The sequence below is a fragment of the Callorhinus ursinus genome, unplaced genomic scaffold, assembly GCF_003265705.2.
Source record: "Callorhinus ursinus isolate GAN/ISIS: 27379988/994484 unplaced genomic scaffold, GSC_fseal_2.0 scaffold78, whole genome shotgun sequence".
Classification (NCBI taxonomy): Eukaryota; Metazoa; Chordata; class Mammalia; order Carnivora; family Otariidae; genus Callorhinus; species Callorhinus ursinus.
The window spans coordinates 4705846-4733841 of NW_027397140.1; the positions used below are offsets into that span (position 1 = coordinate 4705846).

Genomic DNA, 27996 nt, shown 5'->3' on the forward strand with positions numbered 1-27996 from the left:
CAGCACACAGGCTTCCTGAGAGAAGACCCTCCCACAGCACGCTGTAGGGGCTGGAACCAGCGTGAAGGGTGAGTACCCTGGTAGGTAGGACCAGGACCCCGCTCTCCCACGGATTGGCCATCTGTTGCACCTGGAGCTGGGCAGGTGCCCTCAAGGACATGGAAGCCATGGCCCCCAGGGTCCTTAAGGCAGAGGAATGGATGCTGGACCACCCACATGCACGCAACCAAGGCATGCTGCCCACTGCCCGCTGTGCAAGAGACCCCTCTCCCTGTACCTGCTGGGCCTCTTCTGGATCACTCCCTCAGGTCTAGGGTGCCATGACAATAGGCATGGGGCCATTGCCTATTGTGCTCAGGGACTCAAGATTTCCCTCCATACTCGGTAAGTCCTTCCTGCTTCAGCAGCCTAAGGGACCAAGGACAATGCTCCCTAGCTGCCCTGAAGGAGACCAAGCTCCTTGAGAGTCAGTTGCATGTGACAGGAGCTCTGGGCTCTCCTGACCGGGGCACTTTCCCAGGGCCGAGGCTTCAGGAACACCCGAGGGCCATTGGGGACAGACACCAGTAGCCCCAAGGGGCCAATGTCCACCATCTGGATGGGAAATGGGGCACACCATGAAGCAGCAAGAGCCCTCAGCTGAACATGTGCTGATGGTGGTGTCCCTGCACTTTCTGGTCATTGTCAGGGACCCAGCCAAATTTTCACTTCCCCTGCACATGGGATGGCTGAAGGGGGGACATTTAAGGGATAAGTTCACCCTCTCCGGACATCCAGGGCTCCCGGCCCGATGGCCATAGGGCTGCCTCCTAGACACAGGCCTCCCAAACCAAACCTGATGGCATCTGCGGCCTCCCTGCAAGCCCAGTGGCTTCCACTCATCTGCCGTGGTGAGGCCACATGGAGACCCTGGCCACCATGGCCCACTGAAAGACACAAGGGGACCAGGGTTGTTAAGCAATGGCTCCCTGGGAGGCGTCCTGGGAAGGGGAATGAGTCGGCAGGCTCATTGGCAGAAGGCCTGAGCACCTCTTTGGCACCTGGAGGCCAACAGTCACACCACAGCCACAGCAGGGAGCCTTGAGGGAAGGTTCACTATAAGCCCCAAACAGCAGCTCTCCGCCAGGGCCACGAGCATCTTCTGGATACTGACCCACGGATGGTCCTCACCATTGGGCCTCAGTGTAATCCTAGTGAGCATGATTTTTAGGTCATCATCTCTCTTCAAGATAATCTGAGTTCTCATCATTGACCCAAGCAAGGCAATGGCAAAGCAAGCGGGTGCTCTCCTGTCCCCCGAACTGACTTACCTGGGGTGTTTCCTGTAGAATGGGATGCCCTGGGAAGGGGGCGATGACACGAGATGTTGGGCCTCTTGCCAGGGCTTGGCCTAGCAAGACTTGGATCTCAGGGTGGGATATTCATCTGGGGACGGCATCTGGGGAGAGGGGTAGGCCAGCTGTCAAAATGTCCTGCACGGGCACACCAGTCCCTGTGGCCAAGAGCTGCCAGTCTGGAAAGCCTGGTGCTGCATGGCAAGTTGTGAGGTTTGTCAGCACACATTGGGGGACCACAAGAAAGGGGCAGGCTACAGGAGCAGAGATGCCCATACCTGGGACACAGAACAATGGAGAGTGTGGCCCCCAAGGGAGCTGTGCCTTGCTCATGCTGCTGCCCAGAAGGCCCAGCACACAGGCTTCCTGAGAGGTAGCACACTGGGCAGGGGGCTGGGCGTGAAGGGTGTGAGCCCTAGTAAGTAGGACCAGGCCTTCGCCCTCCCACAGATTGGCCATCTGTGGCACCTGGAGTTGGGCAGATGCCCTCAAGGACATGGGGATCCACGGCCCCCAGGGCACAAGGCCAGAGGAACGGATGTCAGGGTAATCACATCCACACAACCAAGCACTTTCAGTCATGCAGGGGGACCCTGTCCCTGCAACTGCTTGGCCTCCATCTGGGATCACTCCCTCAGGTCTAGAGTGCTGTGACCATAGGCCCAGGGCCATCGCCTGTTGCACCTAGGGATTCGAGATTCCCCTCCTCGGCCCGGTGGGCTCTTTCTGACTCCACAGCCCAAGGAATCAGGAGAGGAGCTACCCAGCGGCCCCAAGTGGGCCCAAGCTCCTTGGGAGTCGAGTGCATGTGACAGGAGCTCTTGGCTCTCCTTCCTAGGGCAAATTGTCAAGGGCCAGCCCTTCAGGAACAGCTCAGGGCCAAGGTGGACAGATGCCAGTGGCTCAAGGGGCCCACGTCCACCATCTGGATGGGCCCATGGGGCACATCATTAAGCAGCAGGAGCCCTCAGTTGAACGTGGGCTGACACTGGCACCCTAACACTTTCCAGTTTGTCAGGGACCCATGCAAACTTTTCCTTCCCCTGCACATGAGATGGTCCAAGGGTCGACTTTCAAGGGGGAAGTCCACCCTTTCCAGATATCCAGGGCTCCCAGTTCGATGTCCATGCAGCCCCCACCCAGACATGGGCCAAGAGTACCCACCCCAATGGCGTCTGCCACTTCCTTCCAAGCCTGGTGGCTTCCGCTCACCTGCCATGTTTGAGGCCATGGGGAGACCCTGGACACCATGCCCCACTGAATGACACAAGGAGAACTAGGTGCTAAACAATGGCTCCACGGGAGGTGTCCTGGGAGGGGGAATGAGTCAGCAGGGAAGGTCGAAGGCCTGAGGCCCTTTGGGCACATGGAGGTCCACAGTAAGGCCACCACAGTGGGTAACTTCAAGGGATCCGTTGCCTCAAGCCCCAAAATACAGCGTTCCTCAAAACCCAGGGAACCTTGATTTGTTTACCCTGGCATGGTCCCCTCTACTGGGTCTCAGTGTAATCCTAGTGAGCATGATTTTAAAGTCATCATCTCTCTTCAAGACAATATGAGTTCTCATCATTGACCCAAGCAAGGCAGTGATGACTCAGGCAGACACTATGATGTCCCCCGAACCTGCTTTCTGGGATGCTTATTGTAGAGCGGGATGCCCCGGTGAGTGACCGAGTCATAAGACTTTGAGCCTTTTGCAGGGGCTGGGCCTAGCAAGACTTGGCCCTCAGGGCAGAATCTTCCTCTGGGGCCGCAATCTAGGAAGAGAGGGGTAGGCCAAGTGTCAGAATGCCCTGTTGTGTGGCACCTACCCCTGCAGCCACGAAGTGCCAGTCCCAAAAGCCTGGTGCCATGTGGCAAGGCTTTAGGCCATCCAGCACACAGCAAGTGACCACAAGGAAGGGGTAGGCTATAGGAGCAGAGATGCCCATACCTGGACCCCCAAAAAACGGAGAGCTTGGCTCCTGAAGGAGCCGAGCCTTGTTGATGCTGCCCCCCAGAAGAAGGCATGGCACACACACTTCCCGAAAGGTAGTACACTGTGGGCATGGGGCCAGTGGTGAAGGACGCGTGCCCTGGTAGGTAGGTCCAGACCCTCGTCCTCCCACGTTTTGGCCATCTGTCGCACCCTGAGCCTGGCAGGTGCCCTCAAAGACATGGGGAGCCATGGCCCCCAGGGTCCCCAAGGCAGAGGAATGGATACTGGGCAAACCACATGCATGTAACAAGGTCATGCCGCCCACTTCCCCCATTGCAGTGGGGCCCTCTCCCTGCACCTGCTGGGTCTCTTCCCAGAATCACTACCTCAGGTCTAGAGTGCCGCTGTGAGAGGCCCAGGGCCATCGCCTGTTGCACCCAGGAACTCGATTCCCCTCCTTGGCCTGGTGGGCCCTTCGTATCTTGACAGCCCAAGGGATCAAGGAGGAGAGCTCCCCAGCTGGTCCAAGGAGGTCCAAGCTCCTTGGAGTAGGTGCGTGTGACAGAAGCTCTGGGCTGTCCCACCCGGGGCACCTAGGCGATGGCCAGGGCTTCAGGAACAGCCCATGGCCGAGCAGGACAGCCACCAGTGGCCCAAGGGGCCCAGTTCCACCATCTGGACATGCCAGTGTGTCACAATGTGAATCAGCACGAGCCCTCACCTGAATGTGGGCTGACAGCGGTTTCCCTGCACTTTCTGGTCCTTGTCAGGGACACAGCCAAACTTTCCCTTCCCTTGCAGGTGGGATGGCCAAAGGGCGGACCTTCAAGAGGTAAGTCCACCCTCTCCTTATATCCAGGGCGACCAGCCCGAAGCCCATGTGGCTGCCGCCCAGATACCAGCCTCCCAAACCCACCCCTACGGCGTCTCGGCCTCCCTCCAAGCCCAATGGATTCCAGTCACCTGCCATGGTTGAGGCTGAACTGAGACCCTGGTCACCACAGCCTCACCACCATGGAAAGACACAAGGAGTCTAGAATTGCTAAGCAATGGCTCCCTGGGAGGCGTCCTGGTAAGGGGAGTGAGTCAGCAAGCAAGGCCGAAAGTTTGAGAACCTTTGGGCACCTGGAGGCCCACAGTCAGTCCATAGCCACAGCGGGGAACCCTGAGGGATCAGTCACCTCAAGCCCCAAACTGCAGCACTCCCCTAGGGCCCTGAGCATCCTTGGGATGCTGACCTCAGAATGGACCTTGCCAATCGGCCTCGGTGTAATCCTTTTGAGCATGATTTTTAGGTCATCATCTCTCTTCGAGACAATATGAGCTCTCCTCATTGACCCAAGCAAGTCAGTAGCATTGCAGGTGGGCACTCTCCTGTCCCCCGAATCTGCTTACTGGGGGAGCTTACAGTAGAACAGGTTACCCTGGAGGGCACCAGGGCAAGAGACGTTGGGCCTGTTGCCAGGGCTGGGCCTAGGAAGACTTGGCCCTCAGGGCAGGATCCTCATCTGGGTACATGACCTGGGGAGAGAGTGTAGGCCTGGTGTCAAAACACCATTCTCCGGGGCACCTAACCCTGCGGCCAGGAGCTGCCAGTCCCTAAATCCTGGTGCCACATGTCAAGGCGTGAGGCTGTCCAGCATCCGGTGGGAACCGCAAGAAAGGGGCAGGCGACAGGAGCTGAGGTGCCCATACAAGGACCCCAGAACAATGGAGAGCATGCCCCCCCCAGGGAGCCGAGCCTTGCTGAGGCTGCCTCCCAGGAGAAGGCCAGCACACAAGCTACCTGAGAGGTTGCAGGGTGTGGGAGTGAGGCATGGCATGCAGGGAGCTTGTCCTGGTAGGTAGGGCCAAGAACTCACCCTACCACAGATTGGCCACCTGTGACACTCTCGAGGGCAGGTGCCCTTGAAGACACAGGAAGCCATGGCCCCATGGTTTTCAGGGTAGCAGAATGGATGCTAGGCAAAACACATGCACACAACCAAGGCATGTAGTGCACTGCCCACCATGCAAGTGGGGGGCCTCTCCTTGCACCTGCTGAGCCTCTTTCCCTGGATAACTCCATCATGTCTAAAGTGTCAGGGCGAGAGCCCCAGAGCCATCGCCTATTGTGCCCAGGACTTGAGATTCCCTTCCTAGGCCCAGTGGGCCCTTGCTGTCTCAGCAGCCCAAGGGATCAGGGAGGGGAGCTCCCAGCTGCCCCGAGGGGACCCAAGCTCCTTGGGAGTCAGGTGCATGCAACAGGAACTGTGGGCTGTTCCGCCCAGGGCACCTTGCCAAGTGCCAAGCTTCAGCAAAAGCCAAGGGCTTTGGGGGACAGCCACCAGTGGTCAAAGGGGCCCATGTCCACCATCTGGATGGGCCTATGGGGAACACCATGAAGCAGTAAGGTCCCTCAGCTGAAGTGGGTGACGGCAGCATCCCTGCACTTTCTAGTCCTTGTAAGGGACCAGGCCCATCTTTCGTTTCCCCGGTATGTGGGATTCCCCAAGGGCAGACCATCAAGGGGGAAGTCCACCCTCTATGGACATCCAGGGATCCCAGCCATATTCCCTCATGACCCACCCCAATGACATGTGCGGCCTCCCTCCAAGTGCAGTGTCTTCCACTCACCTGCCATGGTTGTGGCCGTGCTGAGACACTGGCCACCACGGCCCAAGAAAGACACAAGGAAATCGGGGTTGCAAAGCAATGGCTTTTCTGGAGGGGTCCTTGGAGGACGAATGGGTCAGCAGGCAAGGCCGAAGGCTTGATCCACTCATGGGCACCTGGAGGCCCACAGTCAGTTCATACCTACAGTGGGGAGACTTGAGGGAATGGTCGCCTCAAGCCCCAATCTGCAGCTCTCACCCAAGGCCCCAAGCATCCTTGGGATGCTGACCCCGTCATGATCCCCTCCATTGGGCCTCAGCATAATCCTATTGAGCATGATTTTTAGGTCCTCATCTATCTTCGACACATTATGAGTTCTCATCATTGACCCAAGAAGGGCAGTGGCAACACAGGCGGGCACTCTCCCAATCCCGAACCTGCTTAGCAGGGGTGCTTACTGTAGAGCAGGATGTCTGGGGGGGAGGGGTGGGGGCACAAGAATTTGGGCATTTTGCAGTGCCTGGGCATAGCAACACTTGGGCTTCAGGGCAGTATCTTCATCTGGGGACAAGATCTGGGGAGAGAAGGGCAGGCGAGGTGTCAAAATGCACTGCTCCGCGGCACCTGCCATTGTAGCCAAGAGCTGCCTGTCCAGAAAGCCTGGCATTGAGTGGCAAGGTGTGAGGCTGGCTGGCATATGGTGGGGGACCGCATGGAAGGGGCAAGCTACAGGAGCAGAAATACCCATAACTTGACCACGAAACAACAGAGAGCATGGCCCTCGTAAGAGCCAAGCTTTGCTGATGCTGCCTCCCAGATGGCCTGGGACACAGGCTTCCTGAGAGGTAGCATGCTATGGACTCTGGGCCAGGCATGAAGGGTGGGTGCCCTGGTATGTACAGTCAGGCCCTCACCGTCCCACGGATTGGCCATCTCTGACACCCGGAGTTGGGCTGGTGCCCTCGAGGACATGGGGACCCACGGCCCTCTGGGTCCCGAAGGCAGAGGAATGGATGCTGTGCTAACAGCATGCTCACAACCAGGCATGCCACCCATTCCCGCCATGCACAGGGGCCTTCTCACTGCACCTTCTGGGCCTCATCGCCAGGATCACTCCCTCAGATCTAGAGTGCTGTGATGATAGGCCCAAGGACATCACCTTTTGTGCCCAGGGACTCAAGATTACCCTCCTAGGCCAGGTTGGCCCTTCTGGTCTCAAAGGCCTAAGGGATTAGAGAGGGGAACTCCCCAATTGCCCCGAGGGGGCCCAAACTCCTTGGGAGTCGAGTGCATGGGAAAGGAGCTCTGGGCTTTCTGGTCCAGGACAACTTGCCAAGGTCCAGGGCTTCATGAACACCCCAGGTCTGAGGGGAACAACCACCAGTGGCTCCAAGGGGCCTATATCCACCATCTGGATAGACACATGGGGCACACCATGAAGCAGCGAGCTCCCTCAGCTGATCGTTGGCTGACAGTGGCGTCCCTGCACATTCTGGTCCATGTCTTTCGATTTCCCTGCAACTGGGATGGCCCAAGGGTGGACCTTCAATGGGGAAATCCACCCTCTCTGGCCATCAAGGTTTCCACCCTCTCAGCCTGATACTCGTGTGGCCACCCCCAGACACAGGCCTCCCGCACCCACTCTGGACAGTGTATATGGCCTCCCTCAAAGTCCAGTGGCTCCACTCACCTGTGATGTTTGTGGCCACACCGAGACCCTGGCCACCAAGGCCTGCTGAAAGACACAAAGAAACCAGGGTTGCTATGCAATGGCTCCCCGGAAGGCGTCCTCAGAGGGGGGATGATTTGTCAAGCAAGACCGAATGCCTGAGCACCTCTTGGACATCTGGAGGCCCACAGTCAGGCCACAGCCAAAGCAGGGAGGCTTGAGGGATCAGTCGCTTCAAGCCCCAAACTGCAGCACTTGCCTGGGGCCCTGAGCATCCTCAGGATGCTGACTCCGAGATGGTCCCTCCATTGGTCCTCAGTGTAATCTTATTGAGCATGATTTTTAGGTCATCTTCTCTCTTCGAGACAATATGAGTTCTCATCATTGACCCAAGGAAGGCAATGACAATGATGGCGAGCCCTCTCCTGCCCCGGACTATACTTACCCCAGGTGCTTACTGTAGAGTGGGATGCCCCAGTGGGAGGTGAGGACCCAAGGTGTTGGGATTCCTGCCAGGACTTGACCTACCAAGACTTGAATCTCAGGGCTGGAACTTCGTCTGGAGACAGGATCTGTGGAGAGAGTGGTAGTCTAGGTGTCAAAATGTCCTGCTCTTGGGCAACTGACCCAGCGGCCAAAAGCTGCCAGTTCCAAAAGCCTGGTTCCGCGTGTTAAGGTGTTAGGCAGGCCGGCACACGGCAGAGGACCTCAAGGAGGGGAAGGCTACAGGAGCAGAGATGCCCATACCTGGACCTCTAAACAACAGAGAGGGTAGCCCCTGAGGGAGCCGAATGTTGCGGATGCTGCCACCAGGAGACGGTCCGGAACACAGGCTTCCTGAGAGGTAGCATGCTGTGGGCATCAGTCCAGGCGTGAAGTGTGCATGCTGTGGTATCTAGGGCCAAGCCCTCACCATTCCATGGATTGGCCATCTGTGGCACCAGGATTGGGCAAGTGTTTCCCCAGGGCCTCCAGGGAAGAGGAATGAATGCCGGGCCAAACGCTTGCTCCCAATCAAGGAGGAGCACCCACTGTCCGCCTTGCAGGGGAGGCCTCTTCCTGCACCTGCTGGGCCTCTTCCCTAGGATCACCCCTTCAGGACTAGAGTGCCCTGGAGAGAGGCCAGGGCCATCACCTGTTGCGTCCAGGGACTCTTGATTCCCGTCCAAGGACAGGCGGGCCCTATAGAGTCTCAGTGGACCAAGGGATCAGGGAGGGGAGCTCTCCTGATGCCACGAGAGGGACCAAGTTCCTTGGGAGTCAGGTACATGCAATAGGAGCTCTGGGCTCTCACGCTCGGGGCATCTTGCCAATGGCTATGGCCTCAGGACCAACCCAGGGCCGAGAGGGACAGCCATTAGTGGCCCCAAGGGTCCCACGTCCACCATCTGGACAGACCCATGGGGCACACCATGAAGCAGCAAGAGCCCTGACCTGTTAGTGGGCTGACGGCGTTGTCCCTGCACTTTCCAGTCCTTGTCAGGGACCCGGCCAACCTTTCATTTCCCCTGCACGTGGAATGATCCAAGGGCAGACCTTCGAGTGGGAAGTCCTCCCTCTCCTGAGATCCAAGGCTCCCAGCCCAAAGCCCATGCGGCCACCACCCAGACCCGGCCTCCCGAAACCACCCCAATGGTGTTTGAGACCTCTCGCCAAGCCAGTGGCTTCCAATCACCTGCCATGTTTGAGGACATGCTGAGACCCTGGCCACCATGGCCCAGTGAAAGACACAAGGAGTCCAGGGTTGCTAAGCCTAGCCCAAGTCCTAGGAGGGGGAATGGGTCGGCAGGCTAGGCCGAAGGCTTGATCCCCTCGTGGGCACCTTGAGGTCTACAGTAAGGCACAACAAATGCGGGGAGCTTCAAGGGATTGGTTGCTTCAAACCCCAAACTGCAGCAGTCCCCCTGGGCCCCTAGCATCATCGGAATGCTGATCCTGGGTTAGCCCCTCCACTGGGCCTCAGCATAATCCTATTGAGCATGATTTTTTGGTCATCATCTCTCTTTGAGACAATATGAGTTCTCATCATTGACCCAAGGAAGTCAGTGGTGACCCGAGCGGGTGCTCTCCATTCCCTGAAACTGCTCATCAGGGGTACCTACTGTAGAGCAGATTATCCCGGGAGCGTGCAGAGGCATGAGACGTTGGGCCTCTTGCTGGTGCTGGGCCTAGCAATACATGGCCCTCAGGGCAAGATATTCAATTGGGGACACACTCTGGGGAGAGAGGGGTAGGCCAACTCTGAAAACACCCTGCTCCGGGGTACCTGCCCCTGTGGCCAAGAGCTGCCACTCGTGGAATGCTGGCAATGATTGGGGAGGTGTGAGGCCACCCGGACATGTTGGAGGAACGCAAGGAAGGAGTAGGCTACAGGAGTAGAGATACCCATACCTGGACCCCGAAACAAAGGAGAATGTGGCCTCCAAAGGAGCCAAACCTTGCTGATGCTGGCCCCCAGGTGAAGGCCCAGCCCATAGGCTTCCTGAGACGTAGCACATGGTGGGCACTCAGCCTGGCGTGAAGGGTGCGTGCCCTGGTAGGTAGGGCCAGGCCCTCACCCTCCCACTGTTGGCCATCTGTGTTACCCGGAGGTGGTCAGGTGCTCTTGAGGACACGGTGAACCACTGCCCCCAGGGCCCCCAGGCCAGAGGAATGGATGCTGGGCCAACAAAGTGTGCACGCAACCAAGACATGCTGTCCCTTGTCCTCTGTACAAGGAAGGCGTTTCCCTGCACCTGCTGGGCCTCTTCCCTGTGATTAATCCCTCAGGTTTAGAATACCACTGTAAGAGGCCCAGGTTCTCGCCTGTTGCACCCAGGGACTCGAGATTCCCCTCCTAGGACCGGTGGGCCCTTCATGTTTCAGTGGCCAAAGGGATCGGGGAGGGGACCTCCCCATATACCCCTTGGGAGCTGAAGTATGCAAAAGGAGCTCTAAGCTCTACAGCCCGGGGCACCTTACCAAGGGGCAGAGCTTTAGGAACAGCCCAGGGCCATGGGGGAGTGCCAACAGTGTCCGCAAGGGGCCCACCTCCACCATCTGGACAGTCTCATGTGGGACACCATGAAACAGCGAGGTCCGTCAGCTGAACGTGGGCTGACAGTGGTGTCCCTGCACTTTCCGGTCCTTGTCAGGGACCCTGACAACATTTAGCTTCCCCTGCATGTGGGATGGTCCAATGGTGGGCCTTCATTGGAGATGTTCACCATCTCCAGACATCCAGGGCTCCCGGCCTGACATCCATGTGGCCGCCTCCCAGACGTGGGCCTCCTGACCCCACCATGAAGGCATCTGCAGCCTCCCTCCACTCACAGGGGCTTCCACTCACCTGCCTGGTTGAGGTCATGATGAGACACTGGCCAGCATGGCCTGCTGAGAGGCACAAAGAGACAAAGCAATGGCTTCCAGGGAGGCGTCCTGGGAGGGTGAATGAGTTGCCAGGCAAGGCTGAAGGTGTTAACACCTTTGGGCCCCTGGAGGCCCACAGTCAGGCAACAGCCACAGGGGGAGGCTCAAGGGGTCAGTCGCCTCAAGCCCTAAGCTGCAGCACTCCCCAGGGCCCTGAGCTTCCTGGGGATGCTGATCCGGGAATGGTCCCTTCCACTGGGACTCAGCGTAATCCTATTAAGCATGATTCTTAGGTCATCATCTCTCTTCAGGACAATATGAGTTCTCATCGTTGACCCAAGCAAGGCAATGGTGACATGGGCAGGTGCTCTCCCATCCCCTGAACCTGCTTACTGGGGTGCTTACTTAGAGCAGGATGCCCCGGATGAGCTGGGATGGGGGAAGAGACGTTGGGTTCCTTGCAGGTGCGGGGCCTAGCAAGACTTGACCCTCAGACCAGGATCTTTATCTGGGACGGGATCTGGGGAGAGAGGGTTAGGCCTGGTGACAAAACACCCTGCACTGGGACACTGTTCCTTTGTCCAAGAGCTGACAGTCCAAAACCATGGCAGCGCGTGGCAAGGCTTGAGGCTGGCTGGCATAAGCCGGGGGGCCACAAGGAAGGGGCAGGCTACAGTAGCAGAGATGCCCATACCTGGACCCCGAAACAATGGAGAGTGTGCCCACTGAGGGATCAGATTCTTGTTGATGCTGCCCCCTAAGAAGGCCCAGCACAGAGGCTTCCTGAGAGGTAGCACACTGTGGGGGCTAGAACCAGCGTGAAGTGTGAATACCCAGGTAGGTAGGGCCAAGCCCCTGCCCTCCCACGGATTGGCCATCTGTGGTACCTGGAGCTGGGCAGGTGCTCTCAAGGACATGGGAGCCATGGCCCCCAGGGTCCTTAAGGCAGAGGAATGGATGCCGGGCCAACCACATGCACACTATCAAGGCATGCTGCCCACTGCCCGCGATGCAAGAGAGCCCTCTCCGTGCACCTGCTGGGCCTCTTCTGGATCATTCCCTCAGGTCTAGAGTGCCATGATGATAGGTGCAGTGTCATTGCCTTTGTGCCCAGGGACTTGAGATTCCCCTACAAGGCCCAGTAAGCTCTTCCTGCTTCAGCGGCCTAAGGGCTCATGGACAATGCTCCCCAGCTGCCCTGAGGGGGCCCAAGCTCCTTGAGAGTCAGTTGCATGCGACAGGAGCTTTGGGCTCTCCTACCCGGGGCACCTTGCGAAGGGCCGAGGCTTCAGGAACACCCCAGGGCCAAGTGGGACAGCTGCCAGTGGCCCCAAGGGGCCAAAGTTCTCCATCTGGATGGGATATGGGGCACACCATGTAGCAGCAAGAACCCTCAGCTGAACGTGGGCTGACTATGGCGTCCCTGCATTTTCTGGTCCTTGTCAGGGACCCAGCCAACCTTTCACTTCCCCTGCACCTGGGATGGCCCAAGGGGGGACCTTTAATGGAGAAATCCACCCTATCTGGACAACCAGAGCTCTCTGCCAGATGGCCATGCAGTCGCCTCCCACACACAGGCCTCCTGAACCCATCCCGATGGCATCTGCGGCCTCCCTGCAAGCCTAGTGGCCTCCACTCACCTGCTATGGTGAGGCCACATGGAGACCCTGGCCACCACAGCCCACTGAAAGACACAAGGGGACCAGGGTTGTTAAGCAATGGCTCCCTGGGAGGCGTCCTGGGAGGGAGAATGAATTGGCAGGCAAGGCAGAAGGCCTGAGCACCTCTTGGGCACCTGGAGGCCCACAGTCACCCACAGCCACAGTGGGGAGCCTCGAGGGAATGGTCATTATAAGCTCCAAACAGCAGCTCTCCCCCAGGGCCCTGAGCATCCTTGGCATGCTGACCCAGTGATGGTCCCCTCCATTGGGCCTCAGTGTAATCCTATTGAGCATGATTTTTAGGTCATCATCTCTCTTCAAGACAGTATGAGTTCTCATCATTGACCCAAGCAAAGCAGTAGCAAGGCGGGTGGGCACTCTCCTTCCCTGAATCCACTTACCGGGGGAGCTTACTGTAGAGTGGATTACCCTGGATGGTGCCAGGGAGGAGACGTTGGGCCTGTTGCCAGGACTGGGCCTAGGAAGATTTGGCCCCCAGGACAGGATCTTTGTCTGGGTACATGATCTGGGGAAAGAGGTTTAGGCCTGGTGTCAAAACGCCATTCTCTGGGGCACCTACCCCTGCAGCCAAGAGCTGCCAGTCCTGAAATCCTGGTGCCGCATGGCAAAGCGCGAGGCCAGCCGACACATGGCGGGAACCGCAAGAAAGGGGCAGGCTACCAGAGCTGAGATGCCCATACCTGGACCCTGAAACAATGGAGAGCGTGGTCCCTGAGGGAGCCGAGCCTTGCTGGGGCTGCCCCCCATGAAAGGCCTGGCACACTGGCTACCTGAGAGGTTGCAGGGTGTGGGAGTGAGGCATGGAATTGCAGGGAGCTTGTCCTGGTAGGGAGGGCCAAGGCTTCACCCTCTCATGGATTGGGTATCTGTGACACCGAAAGCTGGGCAGGTGCCCTCCAGGACATGAGAAGCCATGACCCCAGGGTCCCCAGGGTAGAGGAATGGATGCTGGGCCAAACACATGCATGCAACCAAGGCATGCAGCGCACTGCCCACCATGCAGTGGGCTGCCTCTCCCTGCACCCCTAGATAACTCCATTAAGTCTAGAGTGTCAGGGCGTGAGCCCCAGGGCCATCGCCTGTTGTTCCCAGGGACTTGAGATTCCCCTCCTAGACCGGTGGGCCCTTGCTGTCTCGGCAGCCCAAGGGATCGGGGAAGTGAGTTCCCAGCTGCCCTGAGGGGGCCCAAACTCCTTGGAGTTGGGTGCATGCAACAGGAATTCTGGGCTCTTCAGCCCAGGGCAACTTGCCAAGTGCCAGGGCTTCAGGAACAACTGAGGGCTGTGGGGGACAGCCACCAGTGGTCCCATGGGGCCCACATCCACCATCTGCATGGGCATATGGGGAACACCATGAAGCAGTAAGACCCCTCAGCTGAACTGGGTGATGGTGGCATCCCTGCACTTTACAGTCCTTGTCAGGGACCCGGCCCATCTTTCACTTTCCCTGCATGTGGTATGCCCCAAGGGCGGACCATCAAGGGGGAAGTCCACCCTCTCCTGACATCCAGGGTCCCTAGCCCGATTCTTATGTGGCCACCACCCAGACATGGGCCATGTGAACCCACCCCAACAACATCTGCGACCTCCCTCCAAGTGCATTGGCTTCCACTCACCTGCCATGGTTGTGCCCACGCCGAGACACTGGCCACCACAGCCCATGAAAGACACAAGGAGATCTGGGATGCAAAGCAATGGCTCTTAGGGATGCATCGCTGGCCCAAGAATGGGTCAGCAGGCAAGGCCAAATCCTTGAATCTCTCATGGTCACCTGGAGGCCCACAGTCAGTTCATAGCCACAGTGGCAAACCTTGAGGGATCAGTCACCTCAAACCCCAAAATGCAGCAGTCGCCCAAGTCCCCAAGCATCCTCAGGATGTTGACCCTGGCATGATCCCCTCCACTGGGCCTCAGCGTAATCCTATTGAGCATGATTTTTAGGTCATCATCTCTCTTCGAGAGAATATGAGTTCTCATCATTGACCCAAGGAAGGCACCTGCGACACAGGCGGGAGCTCTCCCATCACCCAAACCTGCTTACCGGGGGTGCTTGCTGTAGTGGGGTATGCCTGGGGGAGGGGTGGAGGCATGAGACGTTGGGCATCTTGCAGTGCCTGGGCCTAGCAAGATTTGGCCCTCAGAGTGGGATCTTCGTTTGGGGACAGGATCTGTGGAAAGAGAGGTAGGCGAGGTGTCAAAACGCACTGCCCCAGGGCACCTGCCATTGTAGTCAAGAGCTGCCAGTTTGGAAAGCCTGGCATCGCATGGCAAGGTGTGAGGCCAGCCGGCATATGGCAGGGAACTGCATGGAAGGGGCAGGCTACAGGAGCAGTAATGCCCATACCTGGACCCCTAAACAACAGAGAGCATGGCCCCCATGAGAGCTGAGCCTTTCTGATGCTACCCACCCCCCAGAAGCCCCACAGGTTTCTCAAGAGGTAGCACGCTGTGGACATGAGGCCAGGCATGAAGGGTGCGTGCCCAGGTAGGTAGGGTCAGGCCCTCGCCTTCTCATGGATTGGCCATCTGTGGACCCAGAGCTGGGCAGGTGCCCTCGGGGACATGGGGAGCCATTGTCCCATGGCTCCCAGGGCAGAGGAATGGATGTCAGGCCATCTGCGTGCACACTACCAAGGTATGCCGCCCATTGCCCGCCATGTAGGGGGCCCTCTTCTGGCACCTACTGAGGCTCTTCCCCAGGATCACTCCCTCAGATCTAAAGTGCTGTGACAATAGGCCCAGGTGCCTGTTGCATCTAGGGACTCAAGATTACCCTCGTAGGCTGGGTGGGCCCTTCCTTGTCTCAGTGGCCCAAGGGATCAGAGAGGGGAACTCCCCAGCTGCCTCAAAGGGGCCCAAGCTCCTTGGGAGTCGGGTGCGTGCAAATGGAACTCTAAGCTCTCCAGCCCAAGGCACCTTACCAAGCTCTTAGCCCCAGGGGCCTGGGGTTTCATGAACATCCCAGGTCCGAGGGGGACAGCCGGCAGTGGCCCCGAGGGGCCCAAGACCACCATCTGGATGGGCACATGGGGCACACTGTGAAACAGCGAGATCCCTCAGCTAAATGTGGGCTGAGGATGGCATCACTGCCCAGCCAACTTTTGACTTCCCCTGCACGTGGGGTGGCCCAAGGGCGGACCTTCAAGGGGGAAGTTCACCCTATCCAGACATCCAGGGCTCCCAGCCCAATGCCCATGCAGCTGCCACCCAGACCTGGCCTCCTGAACCCACGCCGATGGCATCTGCGGCCTCTCTCCAAGCCCAGCAGCTTCCACTCACCGGCCACATATGAGGCCACGCTGAGACTTTGGCCACCATGGCCGCTTTAAGACACCAGGAGACCAGGGTTGGTAAGCAATGGTTCCCCGGGAGGCATCCTGTGAGGTGGAATGGTTTGGCAGGCAAGGCCAAAGACCCCTCTTGGGCACCTGGAGACCACAGCCATAGCATGGAGCCTCGAGGGATCTGTTGCCTCAAACCCCAAACTGCAGTGCTCCCCAAGGAACCCGAGCATCCTCGGGCTGTTGACCCCGACCCCAGGATGGTCCCCTCCACTGGGCCTCAGTGTAATCTTATTGAGCATGATATTTAGGTCATCATCTCTCTTTGAGACAATATGAGTTCTCATCATTGACCCAAGCAAGGCAGTGGGCGAGCGCTATCCTATCTCCTGGACCTGCTTTCTGGGGTGCTTACTGTAGAGCAGGATTTCCCAGGGCTGGGATGGGGGCATGAGACATTGGGCCACTTGCCATGGCCATTCCATGGCTGGGCCTAGCAAGTCTTAGCCCTCAGGGCAGGATCTTCATCTGGGAATGGTATCTGGGGAGAGAGGGGTAGGCCAGGTGTCAGAACGCCCAGCTCCATGGCACCGGCCCCTGGGGCTAAGAGCTGCCAGTCCCAAAAGCCTGGCATGGCATGGCAAGGTGTGAGGCCGGCCAGCACATGGTGGGGAACTGCAAGGAAGGGGAAAACTACAGGAGCAGAGATGCCCATACCTGGACCCTGACAAAACGGAGAGTGTGGAGCTCGAGGGAGCTGAGCCTTGCTGATACTGCTTCCCAAAAGTCCCGGCACACAGGCTTCCTGAGGGGTAGCATCCTGTGGGAATGAGTGCCCTGAGAGGTATGGCCAGGCCCTCAACCTCCCATGGATTGGCCATCTGTGGACACGGAACTGGGCAGGTGCCCTCGAGGACACGGGGAGCCATTGCCCCATGGCTCCCAGGGCAGAGGAATGGATGTCAGGTCATCTGCGTGCACACTACCAAGGCATGCCACCCATTGCCCCCCATGTAGGGGGGTCCTCTCCTGGCACCTGCTGGACGTTTTCCCTGGGATCACTCCCTCAGTTCTAGAGTGCCGCACTGAGAGGCCCATGCCATCACCTGTTGTGACCAGGGACTCGATATTCCCTTCCTAGGCCCAACAGGCCCTTCCTGTCTCGGCAGTCCAATAGATTGGGGAGGGAATCTCCCCAGATGCCCACGGGGTCCCAAGCTCCCTGGGAGTTGGGTGTGTGTGACAGGAGCTATGGGTTCTCCCTCCCAGGGCAACTTGCCAAGGGACTGGGCTTCAAGAACAGCCCAGGGCCAAGGGGGACAGGGACCACTGGGGCCCATGTCCACCATCTAGATGGGCCCATGGGGCACACCATGAAGCAGCAAGAGCCCTCAGCTGAACGTGGGTTGACTATGGCGTCCCTGCACTTTCTGGTCCCTGTCAGGGACCCAGCCAAACTTTGGCTTCCCCTGCATGTGGGATGGCACAAGAGTGGAACTCCACCCTCTCTGGACATCTATCGAGTCCCTGGCCCAAAGCCCATGTGGCCACCATCCAGACAGCGGCCTCCTGAACCCACCCTGATGGCTTCTGCAGCCTCCCTCCAAGCCCAGTGTCTTCCACTCACCAGCCATGGTTAAGGCCACACTGAGTCCCTGGCCACCACCACCCGCTGAAAGAAACAAGGAGACCAGGGTTGCTAAGCAATGGCTCCCCGGGAAGTGTCCTGGCAAGTGGAATGGGTTGGCAGGCAAGGCTGAAGACCTGAGCCCCTCTTGGGCACCTGTAGGCCCACAGTCAGGCCACAGTCACAGCAGGGAGCCTCAAGGGATCGGTGGCCTCAAGCCCCAAACTGCAGTGCTCCCCCAGAACCCCAAGCATCGTCGGGATGCTGACACTGGGATGATCCCCTCCAATGGGCCTCAGCGTAATCCTAGTGAACATGATATTGAGGTCATCATCTCTCTTTGAGACAATATGAGTTCTCATCATTGACCCAAGCAAGGCAGTCGTTATGCAGGCAAGTTCTCTCCCGTCCCCCGACCTGCTTACCAGGGGTGCTTACTGTACAGCAGGATGCCCCTGGCAGAGTGGGGCAGAGGCACAAGATGTTGCACTTCTTGCCGTGTCTGGGCCTAGCAAGACTTGGCCCTCAGTGTGGGATCTTTGTCTGGGGACACGATCTGGGGAGAGAGGGTAGGCCATGTGTCAAAATGCCCTTTTCTAGGGCACCTGTCCCTGTGGCCAAGAGCTGCCAGTCCTGAAATCATGGTGCCATGTGGCAAGGTGTGAGGCCAGCGGGCACATGGCAGGGACTGAAAGGAAGGGGCAGGCTACAGGAGCAGAGATGCCCTTACTTGGACCCCAAAACAACAGAGAGCATGGCCCTTGAGGGAGCTGAGCCTTGCTGAGGCTGCCCCCCAAAAGGCCTGGCACACACGCTTCCCAAGAGGTAGCATGATGTGGGCACAAGGCCCGGCATGAAGGACGCATGCCCTGGTAGGTAGGGCCAGGCCCTTGCCCTCCCATGTATTTGCCATCTGTGGCATTCGGAGCTGGGCAGGTGCCCTTGAGGACACGGGGAGCCACAACCTCCGGGGCCCCCAGGGCAGAGCAAAGGATGCCGGGCCAACCACCTGCACACAACCAAGGCATGCTGCCCACTGCCCACCATGCAAGGGGGCCCTCTCCCTGCACCTGCTTGGCCTCTTCCTGGGATCACTCCCTCAGGTCTAGAGTGCCATGGCGAGAGGCCCAAAGCCATCTTCTGTTTGCCCAGCATCTTGAGATTCCCTTCCTAGGCCTGTTGGGCTTTTTCTGTCTTGGCGGCCCAAGGGATTGGGGTGGGAAGCTCCCAGCTGCCCGAGTGGGCTCAAGCTCCTTGGAGTTGGGTACGTGCCACAGAAGCTCTTGGCTTCCCGCCTGGGGCATCCTGCCAAGGGCCTGGGCTTCAGGAACAGTCCAGGGCTGAGGGGGAGAGCAGCAAGTATCCCCAAGGGGCCCATGTCCTCCATCTGGAGGGGTCCATGCAGCACACCATGAAGCAGCAGGAGCCCTCAGTTGAACGTGGGCTGTTGGCGGTGTCCCTGCACTTTCCGGTCCTTGTCAGGGACCCAGCCAAACATTCCTTTCCCCTGCAGGTAGGATGGCTGAAGGGCAGGATTTCAAGGGGGAAGTCCACCCTCTCTGGACATCCAGGACCCCCTACCCAATGCCCATGCAGCAGCCACCCAGACACGGGCCTCCCGAACCCACTCCAATAACATCTGTGGCCTCGCTCCAAGCCCAGTGGCTTCCACTCACCTTCTATGTTTGAGGCTGTGCCGAGACCCTGGCCACCACGGCCCACTTGACACAAGGGGACCAGGGTTGTTATGCAATGGCTCTCTGGGAGGTGTCCTGGGAGAGGGAATGAGTCAGCAGGCAAGGTCAAATGCCTGAGCCCCTCTTGGGCACCTGGAGGCCCACAGTCAGACCACAGCTATAGCAGGGAACCTCAAGAGATGGGTCACCTCAAACCCCAAACTGTGGCGCTCCCCCAGGGCCCCAAGCATCCTCAGGATGCTGACCCGAGGGTGGTACCTTCTATTGGGTCTTAGTGTAATCCTATTTTAGGTCATCATCTCTCTTCGAGACAATATGAGTTCTCATCTTTGACCCATGCAAGGCAGTGGTGACGCTGTTGGGCGCTCTCCCATCCCCTGAACCTGCTTAAAGGGGTGCTTACTGTAGAGCGGGATACTCTGGCGGGGGGGTGGTGCAGGTGTACAAGACACTGGGCCTCTTGCCGTGGCTGGGCCTAGCAAGAGTTGGCCCTCAGGGCAGGATCTTAATCTGGAGATGGGATCTGCGGAGAGAGGGGTAGCCCAGCTTTCAAAATGTCCTGCCTCGAGTCACCTGCCCTGAATCAAGAACTGCCACTCCCAAACACCTGGCACCCCGTGGCAAGGCCTGAGGCTGGCCAGCACACAACAGGGGACCACAAACAAGGGGTAGGCTACCAGAGCAGAGATTCCCATACCTGGACCCCGAAACAATGGAGACCATGGCCCTAGAGGGAGCTGAGCCTTGCTGATGCTGCCCCCCAGAAGGAGGTCCGGCACACAGGCTTCCGGAGAGGTAGCACCCTGTGGGCATGGAACCTGGCGTGAAGTGTGCTTGCCCTAGTAGGTAGGACCAGACCCTCGCCCTCCCACTGATTGGCCATCTGTGGCACCCAGAGCTGGGCTGGTTCCCTTGAACACATGGGGAGCCATGGCCCCCAGGACTCCCAGGGCAGAGGAATGGATGCTGGGCCAACTGCGTGCACGCAACCAAGGCATGCCACCCAGTGTCCACTGTGCAGGAGGGCCCTCTCCTGGTACCTGCTGGGCCTATTCCCCGGGATCACTCCCAGAGGCCTAGAGTGCCATTGTGAGAAGCCCAGGACCATTGCCTCTTGTGCCCAGGCGCTTGAGATTCCCCTCCAAGGCCTGGTGGGCCCTTCGTGTCTTGGCTGCCCAAGGGATCAGGGAGGGGAATTCCCCAGCTGCCCCAAGGGGACCCAAGCTCCTTCAGAGTCAAGTGCATGTGACAGGAGCTCTAGGCTCTCCCACCATGGGCACCTTGCCAAGAGCCTGGGTTTCAGGAACAGCCCAGGGCTGAGGGGACAGCTGCTAGTGGCCCCAAGGTGCCCATATCCACCATCTGGATGGGTTCATGGGGCACACAATGAAGCAGCAAGAGCCCTCTGCTGAACATGGGCTGATGGCGGTGTCACTGCACTTTCCGGTCCTTGTCAGGGACCCAGCCAACCTTTCCCTTCCCCTGCATGTGGGATGTCCCAAGGGCGGACCTTTAAGGGGTAAGTCCACCCTCTCTGGGCAACCAGGGCCCCTGGCCCGATGCCCATGCGGCCGCCTCCCCGACACGGGCTTCCCAAACCCACCGCGATGGCATCTGTAGCCTCCCTCCAAGCCCAGTGGCTTCCACTCACCTGCCATGGTTGAGGCCGCACCGAGACCCTAGACACCATGGCCCGCTGAAAGACACAAGGAGACTGGGGTTGTTAAGCAATGGCTCCCTGGGAGGTGTCCTGGGATGGGGAATGAGTCAGCAGGCAAGGCCAAAGCCTTGAGCACCTTTGGGTACCTGGAGGCCCACAGTCATACCATAGCCACAGCAGGGAACCCCTAGTGATCAGTCACCTAAAGCCCCAAACTGTGGCACTCCCCCAGGGCCCCGAGCATCCTCGGGATGCTGACCCAGGGATGGTTCCCTCCACTGGACCTCAGCATAATCCTATTGAGCATGATTTTTAGACCATCATCTCTCTTCAAGACAATATGAGTTCTCATCATTGACCCAAGCAAAGCATTGGTACCCAGGCAGGCACTCCCCATGCCCCAAACCTGCTTACCGGAGGTGCTTACTGTAGAGCAGGATGCCCCATTGGGGGTACATTGGCACCTGACATTGGGCCTTTTGCTAGGGCTGGGCCTAGCAAGACTTTGCTCTCAGGGCAGTATCTTCATCTGGGTACAGGATCTGGGGAAAGAGGGGTAGGCCAGCTGTCAGAATGCCCTGCTCCAGGGCACCTGCCCCTGCAACCAAGAGCTGCCAATCCTGAAATCCTGGCACCACGTGACAAGGCCTGAGGCCGGCCGGCACACAGTAAGACCCGCAAATAAGGGGAAGGCTACAGGAGCAGAGCTGCCCATTCTTGGACCCCCAAACAATGGAGAGCATGGACCCCCAGGGGAGCTGAGCCTTGCTGATGCTGCCCCCCAGGAGAATTCCCAGCACACAGGCCCCCAAGAGGTAGCATGCTGTGGTCACGGGGCCCAGCATGAAGGGTGTGTGTCCTGGTAGGTAGGGCCAGGCATTCACCCTCCCACCAATTGGCCATCTGTGGCACCCGCTGCTGGGCAGATGTCCTCGAGCGCATGAGGAGCCACAGTCTCCAGGACCTCCAAGGCAGAGGGATAGATGCTGGGCCAACCACATGCATGCAACCAAGGCATGCTGCCCACTGCCCGCCATGCAGGGGGGACCTCTCCCTGCACCTGTTGGGCCTCTTCCCTGTGATCACTCCCTCAGGTCTAGAGTGCCGCCACAAGAGGCCCAGGGCCATTGCCTCTTGTGTGCAGGGACTTGAGATTCCCCTCCTAGGCCTGGCGGGCCCTTCTTGTCTCCGTGGCCAAAGGGATCAGGGAGGGGAATTCCCCAGCTGCCCCAAGGGGCCCCAAGCTCCTTGGGAGTTGATGCATGTGACAGGAGCTCTGGGCTCTCCCACCTGGGGCAACTGGCCAAGTCCCGGGGCTTCAGGAACAGCCCAGGGCCAAGGGAGATAACTGCCTGTGACCCCAAGGGGTCCATGTCCACCATCTGGATGGGCCCATGGGGCACACCATGAAGCAGCATGAGTCCTGAGCTGAACATGCACTCACCACAGCGTCCCTGCACTTTCCCTTCCTTGTCAGGGACCCTGCCAAAATTTCGCTTCCCCTGCATGTGGGATGGCCCAAGGGCGGACCTTCAAGGGGTAAGTCCACCCTCTCCAGACATCCAGGGTTCCCGACCCGATGACAGTGCGGCCTCCACCTGGACACAGACCTCCCGAATCCACCCCAATGGCGTCTGTGGCCTCTCTCCAAGCCCAGTGGCTTCCACTCACATGCTATGATTGAGGCTGTGTCAAGATCCTGGCCACCATAGCCCACTGAAAGACACAAAGAGCCCAGGATTGCTAAGCAATGGCTCCCCGGGAGTCGTCCTGGGAGGGAATGTGTCGGCAGGCAAGGCTGAAGGCCTGAGACCCTCTTAGGCACCTGGAGACCCACAGTCAGTCCACAGCCACATTGGGGGGCCTCAAGAGATTGGTCGCCTCAAGCCCCAAACTTCAGTGCTCCCCCAGCGCCTTAAGCATCCTTGGGATGCTGACCCCGGAATGGTCCCCTCCATTGGGACTCAGCATAATCTTATTGAGAATGATTTTGAGGTGATCATCTCTCTTCTGGACAATATGAGCTCTCATCATTGACCCAAGCAAGGCAGTGGTGACATGGGCAGGTGTTATCCGTCCCCCAAACCTGCTTACTGGGGGGTGCTTACTGTAGATTGGGATGCCCTGGGGGAGGTGCGGGAGCAGAAGACATTGGGCCTCTTGCCTGGGCTGGGCCTAGCAAGACTTGTCCCTCAGGGCGGGATCTTTGTCTGGGGATGGCATTTGGGGAGAGAGGGGTAGGCCAGCTGTCAAAACGCCCTGCTCCTTGGCACCTGCCCCTGCCCCCACGAGGTTCCCATCTTCAGATCTGTGCTCTTAACCTTGGATTTCTGATTGAAGCATAGCATTCCTGAAAATCTGTGCCTTTTCTTTGATCCCATATGAATGGAACATTTGGTCTCCAAGAGATTCTGAGTATTGTTAATGTTCACCACCCCCCGCCCCCGGTGGAAAGCCAGGCACACAGGGTTCTGAAGTTTATGATTTTTGGCCATGATTTACTGGGTTTTTGATCAGGAGCCCCAGTTGGTGTGACCCAGTCTTGGAAGCTGCATGGAATAAGCCCCTTGTGGCATTCAAGTTTGTACCATGTTTCGTTTTGAATAGGGTTTGATAGGGCATGGAGCACCATGGAAGATCTCCCTTGCCACATCATCCAAGCAGAATGCTGGGCTTACTACAGAGCATGATGCCCATGTACACACGATTTTGGGCCTCTTCTTGGAGCTTGGTGGTGTTGCACTTGTGTGGATATGTTGTTTTTCTTCCTTTTCAGAAGTAATCTGTTTAATGAGAAGTAGGATATTTGTCAGAACAACCTTTCCATCTGCGTTATTTTTTGTGTTCTTTTTCTTTATATCTGTATAAGCCATTTAATACATGAATATGTTCATAATATGTGAACCCATGGATGCATAATTATAGTGTATTGGCAAATTGATATATATCTACTTTCTTAAAAACATTTTAAATTGGCCCCTAGTCTTCATTTATGTTTCTATATATCTATTATCTATTTATCTATCATCTATCTATCTATTTATCTATCTAATCTATCATCTATCTATCTCTCTATCATCTATCTATCTATCTATCTATCTATCTATCTATCATCTATCTATCTGTCATCTATCTATCCATCCATCTATCTGTCCTGTCACAAGTAGGCCTAGCTGTTCTGATTCATTATTTAAACTCTTTCTGCATTTTCAATAATTTTACTTTTTAAGCTCATTTATTTTTGGCTTCAATTTCATTTTCTTAGTATAATAATTTAATATATTTCAGGAACTCTCATGAAGTATCAATGTGATTTTATATGGAATTGTTTTTCAGTAAAACATATTTCCCATCATTAAAAGATATTTGTTCTTTATGATCAAGGCAACTTTCAGTCTATTTTTCAAAAGCTATGTGTTTTTTTTATGTTTTCCTTCCATATTCTGCTAAGAGCATTTAAACTGTGATTCATATACTCCATCATTCTGGTATACAGGTGAGCCTATGGGATCAAAGAAACATGAAGTCATGAGGGAGTTCCTTTCATATTTTGAAGAATTTCCTATTTATTTCTACAAAAGTAACTTTGAAATAGTTTTTGTATTCCTGGTTGTTTCATTCTTTAAGACATAGATTTCCCCCAAATAAATTTTCCAAGTACTTTGAACACCAGTGCCAATATTGGGTAAAACTTATTTGGTCAGAGTTCCCAACATGAACAACTGGCAATACCAATAGCTCACAAATTTTTTGTTTACTTTCATTTAAATTCAACTAGCCAACATATAGTACATCATTAGTTTCTGATGTAGAATTTAGTAATTCATCAGTTGCTTATAATGCCCAGTGTTCATCACATCACATGTCCTCCTTAATGTCCATCACTGAATTACCCCATCCCCCCACCCACCTCCCCTCCAGCAACCCTGTTTGTTTCCTATAGTTACGAGTCTCTCATGGTTTTTCTCCATTATTTCTTCCCCTTCAGTTTTCCCTCCCTTCCCCTATGATCTTCTGCACTATTTCTTATATTCCCCATATGAGTGAAATCATATGATAATTGCCTTGCTCTGGTTGACTTATTTCACTCAGCATAATACTCTCCAGTTCCATCAATGTCAATGTAAATGGGAAAATTTCATCCTTTTTGATGGCTGAGTAATACTCCATTTTATTTATGCATATTATATATATATATATATATATAATTCCTAAATTGTCATAAGTTTTATCAATCCACCAGAGTCACAAGTAAGCTATATGAATTCTTTTCAGTGTTCTCCAACTAAGATCCATGGCATGAATTTTTGCATCTCACCCTCTGACCACCATGGATGTCAAAAGAAGAAGTGGTCTGAGACTCAAATGCAGACTCTCACTGTTCTCATCTCTGAAGTGTATTTGATATATTTCTTCAACCTGGACACATATTGACTTGTGTCATGTTTCCCAGCGGCCATGAAGGACAGATATCCTCCACTGCCACCTTACACATTTCTTTGAAAATAACAAAGTTATGCTTTCCAGAGATTCTATCATGTCAGGATGACACAGGAAGAAATCAATCCTCTATTATTTAGTTTTCCAAAAGGAGTCAAACATATTTATTGTCTTTACATGGGCTTACTCTTTTGCCCTAGCTTTTTTGTGTCCTGTATCTATGATCAAATGCATCAACTCACCTCATATCATTATGATAACCACTGCTTGAATGTTCAACTGAAGACACAATGAGGGAAAAAGAGTTATGGAATTGTTCCAAATGAAGGCTCCTTTGAGGAAACATGGATCATATAATAAAGCCTAAAATATTAACATTTGTTAGGTACATGGAATCTTAGAGACATTGTATAGCACAAAGGATTGCCTTGAGGTTATCTCAAGTCTGAAATTCCATGATTTCCCCAGTGATAATGCATAAAAAATGAATGAATGAATGAATGAATGAATAAAAAAGAAATTTGTAAATTAATTAATCAATTAATTAATACCTGAAGAATAAATATAAATTTACCTTATGAAAATGCTGAGCACCATTCCTTCACCATAAAGGAGAAGTTCTTGTTTACAAACAAGCTTCTAGATTGGAAAAGCAGTCAGGATGTGTCTGGTAAAATCAAGTTCCCTATGGTCTATTTTTTGTTTACACAGCAATAGTGGTATGTGGATAATTGGGCTTGGCTATTGACCATGAACACCCATAAAATGACCTTGTAAAATTATGTAGAATTAGTTTTATGGAGTCTTGAAAATGTGTTCACTACCCATCACTGAGGCAAAACCTTGCATGAGGTTTTTTAGGTCATGGCCTAAAATATATTCTTTTTGTTCAGACTCCTCTTTCATGTTCTTATTAACATCTTCCAATCAGCACTGCAGAAATTTTTCTTTGTAATATATATCTTTATTTCTGTACTTTGAGCAAACAAGACCTCATGATGTAGATGATACTATGGCTCCAAAATCTCAACATCATATTTATATAAGTACTTCCAAAATTGTTTTTTTTTTCTTTATGGTGCCACCTTCTAAAGGATCTGTGTCTTGAGAAGAACTTCAAATGTGAAGCTAGTGTTCCACTTGGCAAAGCTAAACAGATTAAGGTGCCAATTAGGAAAAACTGGCATCACCAATAACCCATAATTCCTTACATTGATATTTTAAAGACCTAATAATCCTCAGGGGCCATGATGTAGTTATCTGAATACTCAGGTGTCTTTTAGCCAAGGCCAATTGGCAGATTAATTCCTGCATTTCACTCTCTGGATGCTATGGACATGATCCTTCCTTAGAGGAATTTGTTTTGAGGATCTGATGATAATCCCAGCAGTTATTATCCCTTCAGTATATTAGAATCAGTTTTCAACCTGTGCACAGAGAGATGGTAGTGTTTCCTGAGGGGGTGCGGCTGGGTAGTAAAGGAAATATTTCCTCTATTTGGAGTGTGATCCATTTCAGGTATAATTAAAATGTTTCCAGCGATGCTTTCCCAGTTGCCTGACTCCCAGACAGAAATCAAACATCTACAACACTTAACTTTCTGAAAGTAGTCACTTATTTATCTTCTTAAGTCAGACCTCTTATATAGTCTAATTTTCTGTGTCACCTATATCTATGATCAAACACATCTACTCACTTTGAATTTTAATGCAACAACAAAATCCCTTTCAGAACTTCCAACTAAATAACATGATGGGAAAAATATAGCTAAGGACTAGCCTTGAGGATGGCCGTCTGTGGCTAAATATGGCTCACCAAATATAGCCTATACTTGAGGATGTGTTGTTATCATGAAACCTGTAGAGAAGTTTCCCTGAATGGACTTGTTGCTTGAAGACCAAAAACCCATTTCTCTAGAAGGGAAATATGGTTCTTCAACCTTTTGCTTTGGCATTACTGACTACACTGGGCTTCAGTGCAAAATTTCTGAGCATAATTTTTAGGTCATCACTTCTCTAGAAGACAATATGGATTCTCATCTTTGATCCGACTACAGCATTACCTGCAAAATTACACATTTTGACCTGTATATGCTCATCAGAGATAGATTTTGCAATTTGTGATGCCAAAATAGACATGACTTGTGCCATATACCATCATGAGCACCTGGCTGACATAGGTTAATTCTGTGGCAACAAACAGTGCTTTTTTTTAAGAGTCATTTTCTGTGTGGACAGTTGTAAGACAGATTACAAAATGTTTTACTACATCTCTCATGGACTCATGACTTATCCATACTCTATGTTAAGCAATTATTATGATCATTTCTGGAAAAAAAATGACTTCTTACAGAATTGATGCAGCTTTCATTCACCAAGCAGAAAAAGGACATCATATATCCAGGTTTCTTAAGTTTAGATGAACATTCAGGTGGTGTTTGCAGACATGGGAGACTTTCATTGGTCATTCTTATTCTATCTAGTCAAGAGATCATGTCAGGGTATTTGTCATGGTTCATTGCATATAAACTCAAATAAATCTTACTCTTTCAGCCATATGAAACTCTGGATCTAGAAATCAGTTGTCAGGACACTTGAAATTGTGGTCACTTTATGAATCCTTTGTAACCATATAAGGAAGTTTTCATATCATGGCCAATAAGTCATTGTATTATGTTGTAAGTCCTCTTCAATGTCTTACAGTCTTGACAAAAACAGAACAAAGGAAAATACAATAATTAGTGTAA

The 27996-nt window shown here is 54.6% G+C and overlaps 14 non-coding genes and 1 pseudogene across 14 annotated transcripts; all 15 read right to left on the minus strand.

Annotated features, from left to right (window-relative positions):
* Positions 1 to 1174: 1174 nt before the first annotated feature.
* LOC112808839 (small nucleolar RNA SNORD115) lies at positions 1175 to 1255 on the minus strand. The gene has a single exon (XR_003204445.1). It is a non-coding gene; the product is annotated as a small nucleolar RNA SNORD115 (small nucleolar RNA).
* A 1574-nt stretch (positions 1256 to 2829) lies between these two features.
* Positions 2830 to 2910, minus strand: LOC112808837 (small nucleolar RNA SNORD115). The gene has a single exon (XR_003204444.1). It is a non-coding gene; the product is annotated as a small nucleolar RNA SNORD115 (small nucleolar RNA).
* Positions 2911 to 4511: 1601 nt separating this feature from the next.
* On the minus strand, positions 4512 to 4592 carry LOC112808853 (small nucleolar RNA SNORD115). The gene has a single exon (XR_003204458.1). It is a non-coding gene; the product is annotated as a small nucleolar RNA SNORD115 (small nucleolar RNA).
* Positions 4593 to 6157: 1565 nt separating this feature from the next.
* LOC112808846 (small nucleolar RNA SNORD115) lies at positions 6158 to 6238 on the minus strand. Its single transcript, XR_003204451.1, has one exon. It is a non-coding gene; the product is annotated as a small nucleolar RNA SNORD115 (small nucleolar RNA).
* Positions 6239 to 7826: 1588 nt separating this feature from the next.
* LOC112808849 (small nucleolar RNA SNORD115) lies at positions 7827 to 7907 on the minus strand. The gene has a single exon (XR_003204454.1). It is a non-coding gene; the product is annotated as a small nucleolar RNA SNORD115 (small nucleolar RNA).
* A 1563-nt stretch (positions 7908 to 9470) lies between these two features.
* Positions 9471 to 9551, minus strand: LOC112808840 (small nucleolar RNA SNORD115). The gene has a single exon (XR_003204446.1). It is a non-coding gene; the product is annotated as a small nucleolar RNA SNORD115 (small nucleolar RNA).
* A 1570-nt stretch (positions 9552 to 11121) lies between these two features.
* On the minus strand, positions 11122 to 11202 carry LOC112808841 (small nucleolar RNA SNORD115). The gene has a single exon (XR_003204447.1). It is a non-coding gene; the product is annotated as a small nucleolar RNA SNORD115 (small nucleolar RNA).
* Positions 11203 to 12792: 1590 nt separating this feature from the next.
* Positions 12793 to 12873, minus strand: LOC112808829 (small nucleolar RNA SNORD115). The gene has a single exon (XR_003204436.1). It is a non-coding gene; the product is annotated as a small nucleolar RNA SNORD115 (small nucleolar RNA).
* A 1577-nt stretch (positions 12874 to 14450) lies between these two features.
* Positions 14451 to 14531, minus strand: LOC112808833 (small nucleolar RNA SNORD115). Its single transcript, XR_003204440.1, has one exon. It is a non-coding gene; the product is annotated as a small nucleolar RNA SNORD115 (small nucleolar RNA).
* Positions 14532 to 16101: 1570 nt separating this feature from the next.
* On the minus strand, positions 16102 to 16182 carry LOC112808843 (small nucleolar RNA SNORD115). Its single transcript, XR_003204449.1, has one exon. It is a non-coding gene; the product is annotated as a small nucleolar RNA SNORD115 (small nucleolar RNA).
* Positions 16183 to 17743: 1561 nt separating this feature from the next.
* LOC112808851 (small nucleolar RNA SNORD115) lies at positions 17744 to 17824 on the minus strand. The gene has a single exon (XR_003204456.1). It is a non-coding gene; the product is annotated as a small nucleolar RNA SNORD115 (small nucleolar RNA).
* A 1592-nt stretch (positions 17825 to 19416) lies between these two features.
* LOC112808858 (small nucleolar RNA SNORD115) lies at positions 19417 to 19486 on the minus strand (annotated as a pseudogene).
* Positions 19487 to 21090: 1604 nt separating this feature from the next.
* On the minus strand, positions 21091 to 21171 carry LOC112808847 (small nucleolar RNA SNORD115). Its single transcript, XR_003204452.1, has one exon. It is a non-coding gene; the product is annotated as a small nucleolar RNA SNORD115 (small nucleolar RNA).
* A 1598-nt stretch (positions 21172 to 22769) lies between these two features.
* LOC112808854 (small nucleolar RNA SNORD115) lies at positions 22770 to 22850 on the minus strand. The gene has a single exon (XR_003204459.2). It is a non-coding gene; the product is annotated as a small nucleolar RNA SNORD115 (small nucleolar RNA).
* Positions 22851 to 27217: 4367 nt separating this feature from the next.
* LOC112808859 (small nucleolar RNA SNORD115) lies at positions 27218 to 27298 on the minus strand. Its single transcript, XR_003204461.1, has one exon. It is a non-coding gene; the product is annotated as a small nucleolar RNA SNORD115 (small nucleolar RNA).
* Between the last annotated feature and the right edge of the window lie 698 nt (positions 27299 to 27996).